General features: G+C 39.5%; 1 protein-coding gene across 3 annotated transcripts in view; it reads right to left on the bottom strand.

Annotated features, from left to right (window-relative positions):
• ANKRD44 (ankyrin repeat domain 44) overlaps positions 1-17,352 on the bottom strand; it is a 326,875-nt gene that overhangs the window by 261,842 nt on the left and 47,681 nt on the right. The window lies entirely within an intron of this gene.

Here is a 17,352-nt window from a genome sequence, read left to right as displayed (position 1 = left end):
TATCAAGATTAAACAGGGCTGTCTCTGGGTAATAAAGTTTACAGGTAATTTTAATTCTCTGTATCTCTCAATTCTCTATCATGAATTGCTATTGCTTTTACAATCTGAAAAAAGTTAAGGATGAGAAAGAAAAACTAACATTTGAATCTATATTGTTTTAATATTTTTAAAAATCAGAAGTAACTGAAAGTGAGATTTTTTTCTTTCTTTTAAGAAACAGAGGTGCTTATTGTTCTTTAAGATTTACTGTATACCTCCAGTATGCCAGGTTCTAATGTAGGAGTAATAGAAAGGAAGAATTTATTTTGATGATTCACTACATAGTGCCAGTAGCCTGAAAGAGGAAAAGAAACTCTTCAAAGGTCTTCCCACTATGAGCTAATAAATAAACTAAAGCCTGCAAACATAATAAAAATACTTGTACAATATCAATATAAAAATATACATTTATGCTATTGTGCTTTTTCTCCCTAATCATTTAAAAGATCTCCTTTAAATATAACCTCTTGATTTATTTTGTAACAGTACCCTATATATAAAAACTTGAATTGGAAATAAAACTTTATCAATAGACCCTTAAACTCTATCGTTCATTCTTTTTTTTTTTTTTTTTTTTTGCGGTATGCGGGCCTCTCACTGTTGTGGCCTCCCCCGTTGCGGAGCACAGGCTCCGGACGCGCAGGCTCCGGACGCGCAGGCTCCGGACGCGCAGGCTCAGCGGCCATGGCTCACGGGCCCAGCCGCTCCGCGGCATATGGGATCCTCCCAGACCGGGGCACGAACCCGTATCCCCTGCATCGGCAGGCGGACTCTCAACCACTGCGCCACCAGGGAGGCCCTATCGTTCATTCTTTCATCAAGTTTTTAAATGCTTATTACATACTGGGAAATACGTGATTATTCTTGGAGAATTCCATGAAAGCATGCCCTTCTTCATGATTAGTTATTTTAGCAGGTTATTATCTAAATAAATCTAATACTATTTATAAAATTAGAAAGAGAAAAATTAGCGTAGAGAAACTAAAGTTCTAACAGACCTATGTAGCAAATATTTTATGATATGATCTGTTGCTTTGTCTTATTTTCAGTTTGATAATCATGGTAACTTGGACTATCCAGAAAAGTAAAACCGAATTCTAATTCTGGCCAAAAGAAAAAAATTTCAGTATGCTTGGTCCTAAGGCTTCCTACGTTTCCAGTTATGCCACGTTTAGCGAAAGAGACAGGAGGAGCCAGGCATCAAAGTCCATCTTTAGCAATTCTACAAACCACTTACTTGTTAAGGCGTTTCTGTCCCCAGTTACAACCACAGTGACTAGGTTAAACTAGCAAAGCCACCTCTCCAGGTTCACCATGAAGAAAAGAACTCTTCTTCTAACCCCTCCAGGCTATTCTTCCCATGGAATATTTTCAGACAGTTCTGGGAATGACCCCCTTCCTCTCAGCTAGGGGGAAGGTCACGAATGGTCAACAGGACACTCTAATGTAGGCAGACTTTGGGACTTGATTCACCCATCAAGGGAGGCAAAGGACATGGCTTCTATTTATGTCATCTCCCAAGATGAGACCAGAAAATCTCTGTGTAGTCTCTCTACAACTCAAAGGGGAGGAACCCAGGGAAATTATGTCAGTTGAAAGCCCCAGTGTGGAAATTCTCAGTCCACCAGGTTAACCACAGCCAGATGGAAGGGCCACAAATAGGTACAAGTTCCTTTGCTTTGAGACCTGAATAAAGAGGCCTAAATTTTGTGACTAGCCAAATAAGCAGCAAACTTATTTGCTCAGGGAAATTATATTGCCCTGCTCCAATTACAGCTCTGCTGGAACAGAGTTTCTAGAAAGTGCTGAGATTTCCTTCAATTTCACTGAGCAAGAATTCCAATGAATAAAGTGGACCCACAAAACCATATTAGAAAAGCCATTTAGAGGAATAAATTTCCACAAATCAAACCAAAGCAAAACAAAAATAAACGAAGTCTACCGTTTTTGAGTATTTACTATACACATATATTCACTAAATATGCAATGTGTTTCTAGTTCACACTACTGAATTTGTCTTACGATGTCAATAGCAGCAAGGAAGTCTGTAAGACTAGCTCAGAAGGATTCCTAGAGAGCCTAAGAAACAAGGAATCCAGTGCCTCAGAAGTACAACTTTTTTTTTAGACCGAAAAAAAGAAAAAAAAATTGTTTTATAAGTCAGAGAAACTTGGGCCTGAACTCTAATTAAATTTTGTGTTAATTGAATCAATGTTAACAAATTCAAGCTAGTTGGGGCTTCCTAACACTCACTTGTTAAAACAAATAAATGAAGGCCAAGAAAACATACAAAGAGGAAATATTTATGGGCCCAAAACAAGGGAGTTAAGAAATCAAACAGCACTATGAATAGGCACAGAACTATTGTTATGTCACCCACAAACACAGACATGAAATGACCTATGTATAAAAGTTAGCAAACAGTCATTGACATTATACTCCAAGGCAAAAATATCAAAATAACCAAATGCTTCTCACACATGGGAGCCACATCTTAAAAATGAAAAGAAATTCAAAACAACTTAGGTGGCTATAAATGACAAAGGAAGCAGCTGCTGTTAAAAGTTTCAAGTTTCTTAATAGCTCATGTCAGCAGCCACATTAAAAAACAGGGTAATTGTTTAAATGCTTGGGCACAACTCTCTTAAGCAACTACCCATGGTATAATGGGAACTTTGAGATAAATCTGTACATCAAGGGATACAATAGCATTAGGAGAAAATTGCTTCCCACTCTCTTACTAATTTAGCAGATAAGAAGAATGTGTCAGCCTCAGATTGGTCAGTAGCTAAGTAGCAGGCAGTAATTTTTATTTACTCCCGTCTTTCTGAAGAATTTAGAACGCTTCTAATATTATTTGCTAATAATCATTTCTATTCATTGCCACCAGGCATATGTCAGGATAGAGGTGGGACAGGATACCGCGCGTGTCTCTTATGTTAGTTGAAACCGTTGCTGAGGAGATAGAAAAACAGAAAATGGGGGAAATGACAACATGTACAGAGACTATTTACTATTTGCTTTCTACCCTCAACAAAGTTTTGGCTTGACAATTTTTTAAAGAAAGCCACCTCTACATCTCAAGCAGTGACGCAAATTATCTCTTCAGCTGACCCCTTGCTCTATCAAGAGGACTGATCACTCCATTCCTGGTAAAAATACATGGATAGGTGGGTAAGTCTGTGGGTAGCCAATCTTGAAGGCTGGCTACCCACAGGTTGGCTACACACACTGCTTGTTTTAAGAAAATATATGAAAATGTCCAATTACAAAACAGATTAACTCAAGGGTGCTCATTTACCTTACCTTAATAAAGAGGCTGTTTACTATAGTTTTTATCAGGTCAAGGGGAAGAGAAAACTTGAGAGCAAAGTTGTCTGTGGAGTTATTTTTCGTAACAGTGGTAGCAGTTGCTGGGCCGTCCCATGAGAATCAGCACGATGATTCTGTACGCATCACTCGAGTCAGGAGGCAGTTGGAGCATCACAACTGACTGTGACTCCTAAGGACACGGGAATGTCTTCACGTTCAGGAAAAATTAAAAGCATCGAGGCCATTCAAATCAAAGTTGTACCTAAATTCTTCCAGGAACATTTGAAAAACTAGGAAGGCAAGAGAAATAAAATATATTCCCTAATATATAGCACTCAGATTATCATGCAACCTCTTTTATCTCATTGAAATGGAAATAGAAAACACAGGGAAAAAAATGGGAAAAGGGAGGAGTATTTTGGATTCTGCCCCAATGCTCCATTCCTACTGTTTTGTTCTGTCCCCAAACCAAAAAATGACATCAGGAACGTGAACACAATGCAGCCACATGAGCCCTGATGAAGGCCAGGCTTTGGTGAAGGAAAAGGAAGGAAGAGAATAGGCAAAAGATGAAAGTCCAGTTATAAGGCCACGAATAACTATGCCCTGCCGCACATATCCCCTACATTCTTAAACCATTCCTCCCAGCCAGCCTACAAAGGGAGCTTGAATTCCTGGGCCCCTGGAGCTGCCACGTATCCCGCTTTTACTGTAACAGTCTCCCCATCACCACCCTTGTCAGCCCTTCCCATTGTAGCACCTTACCCTCGGGCTGCTGCCAGATTTGCTTCCTGACATATTTTCTAGAGCTCAAACGCCTACAGCAGCTCCCCAGGGTCAGGCACTATGCTAAGTGCTTTTCGTGCATTATCTCATTTCATCCTTACTACAGTGCTATGAGCTATAGTCTCATTCTCTCCATTTCACAGATGAAGAAACTGAGGCACAGAGTAGTTTCATAATTTACCCAAAATTACACAGCTAGGATACAGCAAAACACTCACAACCCCCATGTTTTAACACCAACAAAATAAAATCCAAACCCTCCAGCCTCGCCATCAAGCATCTCCATATCTTTCCAGTCTTATTTCCATCTTTTCCCTTTCGTTTCTTCCTTACTACCTGGCACAGCACAATGCAGTCCTCGTGATGAATTTGTGTTGACTGAATGAAATGTCCAAGCTAATGAATGATCAGTCAGTTTTTATTTCATTCAAACATGGTCCTTATTTTCAATGCCACGGGAAAAAATTGTTTCAGCGTCTTCCCAGGAAATCTAATCTTTGAACATGACACCAGGCAACAAAGAAATTGCACAAGAACGTGTTAGGTTAATTATTCATCTCCTCACTGTCAGCAAGGGCTTCCAAGCAAGGCAGCGGTAATAGATCTACACCCAGACGTGTTATAAGTCACACTAGGGTGGGGCATGGTTGTTGAATATGGGTCCTCAATCCAGGAAACAAACTCCTTACAATACATCCTTTTGTTCCTTGAAAGAAAATTTGTCAAATCTATCACAGGGCAATCATACTGGCAGTAGTCCTGAGTACCTAGAGCAAAATCTATTGCTTTATATAAATTAGGTTTTGCTTGGTGCCAACAAGTAGGATAAAGTAAAAACCCAAACTTAATTCCATACAGTACTTTACAGGATACAAGTCACTTACACATAACCTCTGACATCATCTCCATGGCAACGTTCTGAGGCCTTATTATTCTCCCCACTTGGCAGAGGAGGAAACTGAGTGCAAAGATGATGAGTAATGTACCCCAAACCACACAACAGACAAAAGACAAGAGACCAAGTCTTCCCTCTCCAAGTCCAGCCTGAGGGTCCCAGGTGTGAAGTGCAGTTATTTTCTAACAGACCTTTCCCTCTACATACAGCCTCTTCCACGATAAAGAAAGTTTCTGCCCAACTCAGTAAAAGGGTCCAAGCCGAGGAGCAGAGGCACCCAAGACGAACCAGGAAATGGCTGGCAACAGGCTTCTGCAGGCTTAAGACATTCGCTCCGTCAACTGTGCCCGCTAAGTAATAGTTCTGGACAGGGTCCCTTCCTCCTCCTTGTCCCCCCTCCTCCTCCCTGCTCCCCAAAATACCTGAACAACCCAGAAGCAGAAAAGAAGAAAGTAGCAACTTCCACACTTGTCCCTCCTGGCTTCCTACCCAATGCTGCAGGAAGAGCAGAGAGCAGAGCCTCATTACCTTCAACCTGGGGAGGGGGATGGGGAGGGGAACTGTGATGGTTAATTTTATGTGTCAACTTGGAGGGTGTGTTTGGATGAGATTAATGTTTAAATGGATGAACTCTGGGTAAAGCAGACTGCCCTCCATAATGCTGGTGGGCCTCATCCAATCAGTTGAAGGCCTGAATAGAGCAGAAAGACCAGCCTCCCCAAGCAAGGGGCAATTCTCCAGCAGACTGCCTTAGGACTGGAGCTGCATCCATTCCAGTGAGAGCTGCATTAGCTCCCCTGGGTATACAGGCTGCTGGCCTACATTGCAGATTTTGGACTTTCCATAATCATGTGAACCAACTCCTTATTAAGAATGCCATATAGATAGATCATATATATATATGGATAATTTATATATATATATATAATAGTGTGTGTGTGAGGTATATATAGATATAGATATAGATATAGATAGATAGATCTCCCATTGGTTCTGTTTCTCTGGAGAACCATGACTAACACAGGGACCAATTGGCAATGGTGGAATATTATGGGAGCAGATCTTTGCTACAGATGAAGAAGGATCTCTGGGATGATGAAAAGGAACTCAAAGCAGAGGGAGCATGTGGTGTCCATGTGGAGGGAAGTACTGATGTATACGTACTTTGAGGAATGATGGGGGGGTGCTGGAATTGAGAAAATTTTTGCTTAGGGAGAACTAACATTTTTAGTTATACAAGGAGAAAGTTTATTATTCTTGAAAATTACATAACATGTAAGAAAAATGTGGTCTAAAGCTCACTTTGATTATAAAAATCCCACTAGAAAACACATTTGACAATTTTTATCAATTTAACCTTCTTAAAAGAGGACAAGATTCACATTACGAAAGAGGAAGAACTTCCCAATTTCGCTCTATGTGTGGAATAATCAAGTGGCCACCAGCATGCTTTTATTCAAACAGTACGCTGGGAAACAAAAAAAGTTTTTATGACAGAGCAAAGGGAAAACACAGCTTCCTATTTGTTTTAGATATGTAATTTAAGCAAACACAACCATTAAAACACATAATCTCTTCATCAGCTGCACTAAAGTTTATTTTTAAACAGATATTCAAAATATTTAAGCCATAATCCTATCACAGCTGCAGCTGGATCAGCAATTGTCGAGCTACAGGTTTACATTCATTCTCACCAAAATGTCTACATCAGTACAGTATTTATTTTGAGAATATTTTTCATGTGGATAATTAAAAGCTTACAAGTCCACATACATTTCGCTTTTATTATCAAAGTAGTTTTCAAAGATGTTTCTAGGCCCAAAATATACGATAGGTATTAACTAAGGTTAAATTCTAAAAGTATTCTTTCTATAATGAAAATCTGCACCTATGATAAAACACTAATAGGAGAATGCTGACTTATATCAGCAATTTTAATCTACTCATGACAAACAATTTCTTTTGGTGGCATAATTTTAAAATCACTACACTAGACAATGACAGTTAAACTTATCTACCAGTTGGGATGTTTTCAGCTGCAAACATCAGAAAAAGCAACTAAAACTGGCTTAAGCAATCTGGACATTTATATCTCTCTTAGCAAAACCTTTTGAGGTAGGTTGTTCTAGCCTGAGTAGGTCAGTGGTTCAGTGATGTCATCCTTTTGCTCTGCATCTTTGGTAGTTGGTGACCACCCCCTTATGATTGCATAATGGTGGCAAAAGCTCCAAACAACACATCATCACACAAGAATGTCCAAAGTAGGAACACTGGAGGCAGGGAGAGGTGAGGAGTATGTACTCCCTGAACCTCTCTCTTTTTTATAAGGGAGAAATATCTTTCCCAGAAGCCCCCAGTCTTCCAGTAAATCTCCTGAACCAGAATGAAGTCACATGACCCCTTCTAAACAAATTTGTGCCAAATGGGAATAGGACTGCCATGATCTGCTAAGAGGTCTTCATTCATCCCCTGGGGTTGGGCACATTGCAGCCGGATGCCTGAACAAAACTGGGATTCTGTTAACAAAGGAGAAAGTGGGATGGGCAATCAAGAGTCACTTCCAAAGATGGGTAAAGAATAATAGCTTATGCTTTTAGTACCACTCACCTTATTATGCACTTTTTATACATTATATCATTTAGTTCTCACCAGTTAGAGGCCATTATTATCTCCATTTTCCAGATGAGGAAACCAAAGCACAGAGCGGTCATATAGTTTCTCCAGGTAAGTGATAGAAATAGGATTGAAATCCAGACAGTCTGACCCCACAGTCAGCAAAGGCTTGGTTTGGGTGGCTACAAAAAAATTTTAAAGCAGAAAAGACAACTGAGGTGGCTATAAAATTCATCTAGGGAGGTAAGGTAGGAAAAGGAGAAAAGTTTTAGGAGCTTCCCTGGTGGCATAGTGGTTAAGAATCCACCTGCCAGTGCAGGGGACACAGGTTCAATCCCTGGTCCAGGAAGATCCCACATGCTGTGGAGCAACTAAGCCCATGCACCACAACTACTGAGTCTGTGCTCTAGAGCCCTCGAGCCACAACTACTGAAGCCCATGCCCCCCAGAGCCTATGCGCCGCAACTACTGAGCCCACACGCTGCAACTACTGAAGCCTGCATGCTCTAGGGCCCGTGTGCCGCAACTAACAAGCCCGCGTGCTGCAACTACTGAAGCCCTCACGCCTAGAGCCCGTGCTCCACAACAGGAGAAGCCACTGTAACGAGAAGCCCGCACACCACAATGAAGAGTAGCCCCCACTCGCCACAACTAGAGAAAGCCCACGTGCAGCAACGAAGACCCAACACAGCCAATAAATAAATAAATATTTTTTAAAAAGTAAAAAAGTTTTAAAGCCCTTCAAATTTCAAATAAAAAGCGTCTTATTTCACGCATTTTTACTGCATTAAGGCAAAGAAGGAAGAAAAATTATTCCAGCGTTCCACTTTAGAACGCTCCTCCTAAAATATCTTTTAGGGCTTCCCTGGTGGCGCAGTGGTTGAGAGTCCGCCTGCCGACGCAGAGGACACGGGTTCGTGCCCCGGTTCAGGAAGATCCCACATGCCGCGGAGCGGCTAGGCCCGTGAGCCATGGCCGCTGAGCCTGCGCGTCCGGAGCCTGTGCTCCGCAATGGGAGAGGCCACAACAGTGAGAGGCCCGTGTACCACAAAAAAAAAATATATATATATATATATATATCTTTTATTTATTGCTAAAATTTTTTGTTTTAAACTTCACATATATTGCCAACCCCATAATAAAACTGTTTATTTCTTGATAATCTTTTTACATATATACATACATTTCACTTTGCTTTCTTCCAAATCTTTTTAATTTCCAGTCTTCCTGAATATCATTTGGAATAGCTAAAAGAAAATTCCTATTTTACCTCTCAATTGTTGGCCACCTACATTCTTTCTAATTTTTCACCACCAGAAATAACAATACAATAAATGGGGTTTTTTCTTATAGCTTTTTTCTTCTTTAGCAGTTTGTCTTTAGAACAGATTCCAAGAAGTGGGATGGCCAGGTCAAAGGGTCTGACCATTTGTATGACTTTTTACATCCACTGTCGATAGGCTTCAAAAAGAACTGAGCTATGAACATTGCTGCCAGAAATGTAAGAATGTACTCATTTTCTCAGGTCACATTAGCTTTGTTTTATTTATATGTATATTCATTAAGTAGCCATAAAATCGTTTCTCATTATTTTTTTACTTCCATTTCTTTGATTTGGAGTGGAGCATTTCCCCATAGGCGTGTTTGCAAGTATTTCCTCCTGTGAAAAACCTGTTCCTATTCTCTGCCCATTAATCTTTCTGGGTTTTAGTCTGTTGTGATTCACATATTCCAAAACAAAGTTGGCTTAATTTCATTTCTGCAAACTGCATGCAGACTAAATGACTGGTTTATCTAGACTTACACTTGGGTGGACCCAAATTCCAGCTTGTTTCCCAGAACTCCTAGATTTCAACAACTGAGGCATAACTGTCCATCTTAGTGATAAAAATATGAACAAGAATGTTTCCACTGCTTATTTTTTTCCCCAAGATACATATTAAGACCACTACACTCAAAAATTCTAAGAGTAATATTAACATATATACATCAATCCTTGTTTTCATTGTCAACTACACTCTGCAGATAAAGGATTATTCTTTCACTATGGGATAATAACCTTTATAAGATTTCTTTTGTGCTTTTATCCCAAAATTGCTAGGTAGGTGCAAACTCCTAGGGGGAAAAAAAAACAATTTCTTCAGATTTTGTTTTCCTTAAGTATAAAGAGGAAAAAAAAACCTCCTCAAAACAACATATACAATAAACTCTTCGATCGTCTTTTAGCAAAAAAGAAAAGGCATAAAAAGGGGCAAGGAAGAATAAACTAGGAATTTGGGATTAACGTATAGCACAGGGACCTATATCCAATATCTTGTAATGACTTACAGTAATGGAAAAGAATCTGAAAAAGTATATATATATTATACATAATATATAGATATCTGAAACCACTTTGCTGTACACCTGAAACTAACACATTGTAAATCAACTAAACTTCAATACAAAAAGAAAAAGTAAAAGCATAAGGCACATTGTTATAAACACTTTTTTAGACTCTACCACTCTGCCTCTTATCTCCTTCTGTTACCTAAATATTTATTCTCAAACCAGAATCACTAAGAGAGCCTTTTAAAAATATAGATTCCCGGGCCTCCCTGGTGGCGCAAGTGGTTGAGAGTCCGCCTGCCGATGCAGGGGATACGGGTTCGTGCCCCGGTCTGGGAGAATCCCATATGCCGCGGAGCGGCTGGGCCCGTGAGCCATGGCCGCTGAGCCTGTGCGTCCGGAGCCTGCGCGTCTGGAGCCTGTGCTCCGCAACGGGGGAGGCCACAGCAGTGAGAGGCCCGCATACCGCAAAAAAAAAAAAAAAAAAAATATAGATTCCCGCCCCATGCCCCAAATCTTTGGGGCTGCAGCCTAATAATCTATACTTCTAAAATATTCCCCAAGTTTCCAAATATTTTAGCTGCAAAATCCTCATTTTAAACTAACTCTTAACAAGAACCATAAGGCTAATATTTAAATTGATTTTAAATCCTGCTAAGCAAAAGATCTGCATTTACTTCTGTAGTGCTTTGGAAAAAGCTCTTGAAAGATAATTTACACTCTTAATTAATCTTTTACCTAAGAAAGAGCTGAGGCCAGAGACAAACATTTTTGACTCTTAGCCCTTTGCAAGGTAAGGTAAGGATCACGTGGTATCCAGGATCAACACTGGTATCAATTTACCCTCAGAGTGCTTCCTGAAGGAAGTATTCAGGAATCCTCAGTCCTATTGCAAAGGGTTTGTTATTGTTTTTTCTTTGCTTGTTTATAAATAACCAAAATCAACTTGTATGAGGGTAGCCCAACCATAAGTAATTTTATTTTTTCAAACTTTTCCTTAATGTTATGGGGAAGTTATTTTTTATGCTTCAGGAGAAAATGAAAGGGGATTCATAAAAAACCTAGGTGGCATTCCCCATTTATTCACTGGCTGCTTTTGAATTCTCTTTGCAGTCAGGCATTATTAAAATCTTATTCTAAGATGTCCAAAAGCACAGTGGAGAGTTTATTAATGCCCTCAGTAATGCTGATTTCTGCATTATTCTATTAATATCAGTTATTCTATATGTATGCATTCCACATATGTATCTAAAGAGAAACTTGGATGCACTTGAAAACCAGAAGAATGTTGATACAGAAGCCTTCGTAAGTCAGTGCTTTACTAACTCTCCAGCGTATTTCCACATAGGTATTTAAATCACAGAAAATCACTTCAGCTGCAGCCTCAGCTGGGTGGAGAGAAGGCCCTGTGGTTAGAGTTTTCTCTTCTTTCTGTAGCCAAGAAAAAGAAAGTCACACTACGTTAGGTGGACTCTTCAGCAGACAAGAGCAACACTATGTGGTTCTGCAGTCAACAAGCAAAAGGGTTAACTGTGGCCTCCTGCACTGACTCAGTCTTATTATTCAGCCTCATTCCAGAAACAATATTAATAAGCAGTCCGGGGTTCCTTGAAAGATTAATGTTTCTGAGCTCAGCCACCCCCAGTGGGAGTATTCTCTACCCAATTCTATAATATGCAGGCTGCAAATCTTCTGGCCTCACTGAACTAAAACAGGCAAAAGCACTCAGTATCTTCCTCCATGGTTTCATGTTAAGCTTTCAACTCGCGCCTGTAATCGGCCAGAAATTTTGGTGCTTCCTGAACTATCCTACTGAAGCATCCTAACAGCAGAGGAGCAGATCCCAAATACAAAATTAAATTACTCTCCCTTGGGGTTATCTTAAGATTTCTTGTATATGTTCCATCTTAGTCTCTGTTGTATTTATGCGTTGGCTTTAATAGCAAATAATGTTTCTTCTAAAACTCTAGGAAAAATGGATACTCCAGGAGGAGGAAGTAGATGTATTACAGCACTTCGTGTACCCAGTGGGGTGCATGCCCATCAGATTGTCTGCCTTATTCAAAACGCTCCCCTTCCCAATTACAAGCCACATCCACAAAGCTAGTTTCTAAGAAGCCATTTGTGCAATATGCTGCCCCAGGCCCTCACCGTGTTAACCGAACCACAAGGCCCGGGGGGGACCAGGAGGTTCCCCATCCAGGGAGTGTGAGGAGATGGAGAGCAAGACGTCTCTCTCTTTGGCTGGAGCTGTAGCCACGTGTTCCCCTATGTAATCCGAGGAGACAAGAAATGTGGTCTTCAGAAAGGCAGCAAATGAAGAAAATACTCAGAGAGAAGCAGAGGTGAGAGGTAGAATGAAAATGCCACCTGGGTCCCCGAGATGTCCAGTCAAGGGGGCCACCCTTCCTGGAACTGGACTCCATCAATTTGGAAGCTTAGCTCTCTGAGTAGTTCACCACAGCACACCACAGGGAACTGCAGTTTGGGAAACACGAGCTAAAGTGATGGGAAAGGCAACGAAGGGCCTTGTTCATCATAAGTTGAATCACTTTTGCTGGGGGTGCGACCTTTGCTCCAACAGCAATTCTTTTATTTTTTTAATGTTTATTTATTTTTTCTTATTAGTCATCCATTTTATACACATCATATACATATCCATCCCAATCTTCCAATTCATCACACCACCACCCCCACCACATGCCGCTTTCCCCCCTTGGTGTCCATACGTTTGTTCTCTACACCTGTGTCTCAATTTCTGCTCTGCAAACCAGTTCATCTGTACCATTTTCTACGTTCTACATATATGCGTTAATATCCGATATTTGTTTTTTTCTTCCTGACTTACTTCACTCTGTATGAAAGTCTCTAGGTCTACCCACGTCTCTACAAATGGCCCAATTTCATTCCTTTTTATGGCTGAGTAATATTCCATTGTACATATGTACCAAATCTTCTTTATCCATTCTTCTGTCGATGGGCATTTAGGTTCCTTCCATGACCTGGCTATTGTAAATAGTGCTGCAGTGAACATTGGGGTACATGTGTCTTTTTGAATTATGCTTTTCTCTGGGTACATGCCCAGTAGCAGGATTGCTGAGTCATATGGTAATTCTATTTTTAGTTTTTTAAGGAACCTCCATACTGTTCTCCATAGTGGCTGTATCAATTTACATTCTCACCAACAGTGCAAGAGAGTTCCCTTTTCTCCACACCCTCTCCAGCATTTGTTGTTTGTAGAATTTCTGATGATGCCCATTCTAACTGGTGTGAGGTGATACCTCATTGTAGTTTTGAGTTGCATTTCTCTAGTAACTAGTGATGTTGAGCAGCTTTTCATGTACTTCTTGGCCATCTGTATATCTTCTTTGGAGAAATGTCTATTTAGGTCTTCTGCCCATTTTTGGATTGGGTTGGTTGCTTCTTTAATATTGAGCTGCATGAGCTGTTTATATATTTTGGAGATTAATCCTTTGTCCGTTGATTCATTTGCAAATATTTTCTCCCATTCTCCCAAAAGGGTTGTCTTTTCGTCTTGTTTATGGTTTCCTTTGCTGTGCAAACGCTTTGAAGTTTCATTAGGTCCCACTTGTTTATTTGTTTTTATATCCTTTTCTAGGAGGTGGATCGAAAAAGATCTTGCTGTGATTTATGTCAGAGAGTGTTCTTCCTATGTTTCCCCCTAAGAGTTTTATAGTGTCTGCTCTTACATTTAGGTCTCTAAACACACCATAATCCATTTTGGGTTTATTTTTCTGTATGGTGTTAGGGAGTGTTCTAGTTTCATGCTTCTACATGTAGCTGTCCAGTTTTCCCAGCACCACTTATTGAAGAGACTGTCTTTCCTCCACTGTATATCTTTGCCTCCTTTGTCATAGATTAGTTGACCATAGGTGTGTGGGTTTATCTCTGGGCTTTCTATCTTGTTCCACTGATCTATGTTTTTGTTTTTGTGCCAGTACCATATTGTCTTGATTACTGTAGTTTTGTAGTATAGTCTGAAGTCAGGGAGTCTGATTCCTCCAGCTCCTTCTTTTTCCCTCAAGACTGCTTTGGCTATTCGGGGTCTTTTGTGTCTCCATACAAATTTTAAGATGATTTGTTCTAGTTCTGTTTAAAAAAAATGCCAGTGGTAATTTGATAGGGATTGCATTGAATCTGTAGATTGCTTTGGGTAGTAGAGTCATTTTCACAATATTGATTCTTCGAATCCAAGAACATGGTATATCTCTCCATCTGTTGGTGTCATCTTTAATTTCTTTCATCAGTGTCTTATAGTTTTCTGCATGCAGGTCTTTTGTTTCCCTAGGTAGGTTTATTACTAGGTATTTTATTCTTTTTGTTGCAATGGTAAATGGGAGTGTTTCCATAATTTCTCTTTCAGATTTTTCATCATTAGTGTATAGGAATGCAAGAGATTTCTGTGCATTAATTTTATATCCTGCAACTTTACCAAATTCATTGATTAGCTCTAGAAGTTTTCTGGTGGCATTTTTAGGATTCTCTATGTATAATATCATGTCATCTGCAAACAGTGACAGTTTTACTTCTTCTTTTCCAATTTGTATTCCTTTTATTTCTTTTTCTTCTCTGATTGCCGTGACTAGGACTTCCAAAACTATATTGAATAATAGTGGTGAGAGTGGACATCCTTGTCTCGTTCGTGATCTTAGAGGTAATGCTTACAGTTTTTCACCATTGAGAATGATGTTTGCTGTGGGTTTGTCATATATGGCCTTTATTATGTTGAGGTAGTTTCCCTCTATGCCCACTTTCTGGAGAGTTTTTATCCTAAATGGATATTGAATTTTATCAAAAGCTTTTTCTGCATCTATTGAGATGATCATATGGTTTTTCTTCTTCAATTTGTTAATATGGTGTATCACATTGATTGACTTATGTATATTGAAGAATCCTTGCATCCCTGGGATAAATCCCACTCGATCATGGTGTATGATCCTTTTAATGTGTTGTTGGATTCTGTTTGCTAGTATTTATTTTGTTGAGGATTTTGCATCTATATTCGTCAGTGATATTGGTCTGTAATTTTCTTTTTTTTGTAGTACCTTTGTCTGGTTTTGGTATCAGGGTGATGGTGGCCTCATAGAATGAGTTTGGGAGTGTTCCTTCCTCTGAAAGTTTTTGGAAGAGTTTGAGAAGGATGGGTGTTAGCTCTTCTCTAAATGTTTGATAGAATTCATCTGTGAAGCCATCTGGTCCTGGACTTTTGTTTGTTGGAAGAGTTTTAATCACAGTTTCAATGTCATTACTTGTGATTGGTCTGTTCATATTTTCTGTTTGTTCTTGGTTCAGTCTTGGAAGGTTATACCTTTCTAAGAATTTGTCCATTTCTTCCAGGTTGTCCATTTTATTGGCATAGAGTTGCCTGTAGTAGCTCTCAGGATGCTTTGTATTTCTGTGGTGTCTGTTGTAACTTCTCCTTTTTCACTTCTAATTTAATAGAGTTGAGTCCTCTCCCTCTTTTCCTTGATGAGTCTGGCTAATGGTTTATCAATTTTATCTTCTCAAAGAACCAGCTTTTAGTTTTATTGATCTTTGCTATTGTTTTGTTTCTATTTCATTTATTTCTGCTCTGATGTTTATGATTTCTTTCCTTCTGCTAACTTAGGGTTTTGTTTGTTCTTTCTCTAGTTCCTTTAGGTGTAACATTAGATTGTCTGAGATTTTTCTTGTTTCTTGAGGTAGGATTGTATAGCTATAAACTTCCCTCTTAGAACTGCTTTTGCTGCATCCCATAGGTTTTTGATCGTCGTGTTTTCATTGTCATTTGTCTCTAGGTATTTTTTGACTTCCTCTTTGATTTCTTCGGTGATCTCTTGGTTATTTAGTAACCTATTGTTTAGCTTCCATGTGTTTGTGTTTTTTAAGTTTCTTTCCCTGTAATTGATTTCTAATCTCATAGTATTGTGGTCATAAAAGATGCTTGATATGACTTCAATTTTCTTAAATTTACTGAGGCTTGATTGGTGACCCAAGATGTGATCTATCCTGGAGAATGTTCTGTGCGCACTTGAGGAGAAAGTGTAGTCTGCTATTTTTGGATGAATGTCCTATAAATATCAATTAAATCTATCTGGTCCATTGTATCACTTATAGCTTGTGTTTCCTTATTAATTTTCTGTCTGGATGATCCGACCATTGGTGTAAGTGAGATGTTAAAGTCCCCCACTATTACTGTGTTACTGTTGATTTCCTCTTTTATAGCTGTTCGCATTTGTCTTATGTATTGAGGTGTTCCTATGTTGGGTGCATATATATTTATAATTGTTATATCTTCTTCTTGGATTGATCCCTTGATCATTACATAGTGTCCTTCCTTGTCTCTTGTAACATTCTTTATTTTAAAGTCTATTTTATCTGATATGAGTAGTGCTACTCCAGCTTTTTTGATTTCCATTTGCATGGAATATCTTGTTCCATCCTCTTGCTTTCAATCTGTATGTGTCCCTAGGTCTGAAGTGGGTCTCTTGTAGACAGCATATATATGGGTCTTGTTTTTGTATCCCTCAGCAAGCCTGTGTCTTTTGGTTGGAGCATTTAATCCGTTCACGTTTAAGGTAATTATCAATAGGTATGTTCCTGTGACAATATTCTTCATTGTTTTGGGTTTGTTTTTGTAGGTCCTTTTCTTCTCTTGTGTTTCCCACTTAGAGAAGTTCCTTTAGCATTTGCATTTAGCATTTTGTTCCACAGGCTGCAGGACTGTAGTTCTTCTTGCTTCTGCCGTCTGCCCTCTGGTCCAACAGCAATTCTTAATTTAAAAAGATTAAAAACGAAGAGACGCAAGGGCAGTAAAATTAAATCAATAACCGGACAGGCTCCTATTTGGATAGAAATTAGGTATTCCTTCTTACCTAGCAAGAAGGAACCAATCTAACCTGCCTTGCCTTAAACTGTCATAGTTTTGGAATTGATAATCTATAAATTATAAGTTGGGAGTATAAAAATTTTAAAAAGAGGAAGAAGTGCAGGCCTGTGCTTAGTCTTTAGCAGGACTACGAACTTCTCTTTTCTCCAGGTTGTTACATGCTCTGCTGTTGTCAGCACCGTCAGTGTGCAAAAAGGCTGCCCCACTACAGACTGCCACGTGTCCACCAGCACAAGAAAGTCAGAGAAAGCAGGGCTAGCCTGTTGATGAAGAGTAACAGTGTACCTCCTCCAGTCACATCATGGAAGCCAGAGCAGACACCACACTTAATGGAAGGACACCCACCAAACCAAATGCTTCATCATGCGTCTGTGCGGTTCACTGCAGGAGACCTTTTAAATGGGTGGTTACTAAGTACAGTTTAAAAATAGTAAGGAATCTTAATCCATCTGTTCTAAATCAAGAAAAATGACTGAAGGAAATTCTTATC

Source organism: Mesoplodon densirostris, chromosome 8 (genome assembly GCF_025265405.1).
Source record: "Mesoplodon densirostris isolate mMesDen1 chromosome 8, mMesDen1 primary haplotype, whole genome shotgun sequence".
Taxonomy (NCBI): Eukaryota; Metazoa; Chordata; class Mammalia; order Artiodactyla; family Ziphiidae; genus Mesoplodon; species Mesoplodon densirostris.
The sequence above is the reverse complement of the archived record's forward strand: the minus strand, read 5'-3'. Positions and strand labels throughout refer to the sequence as shown.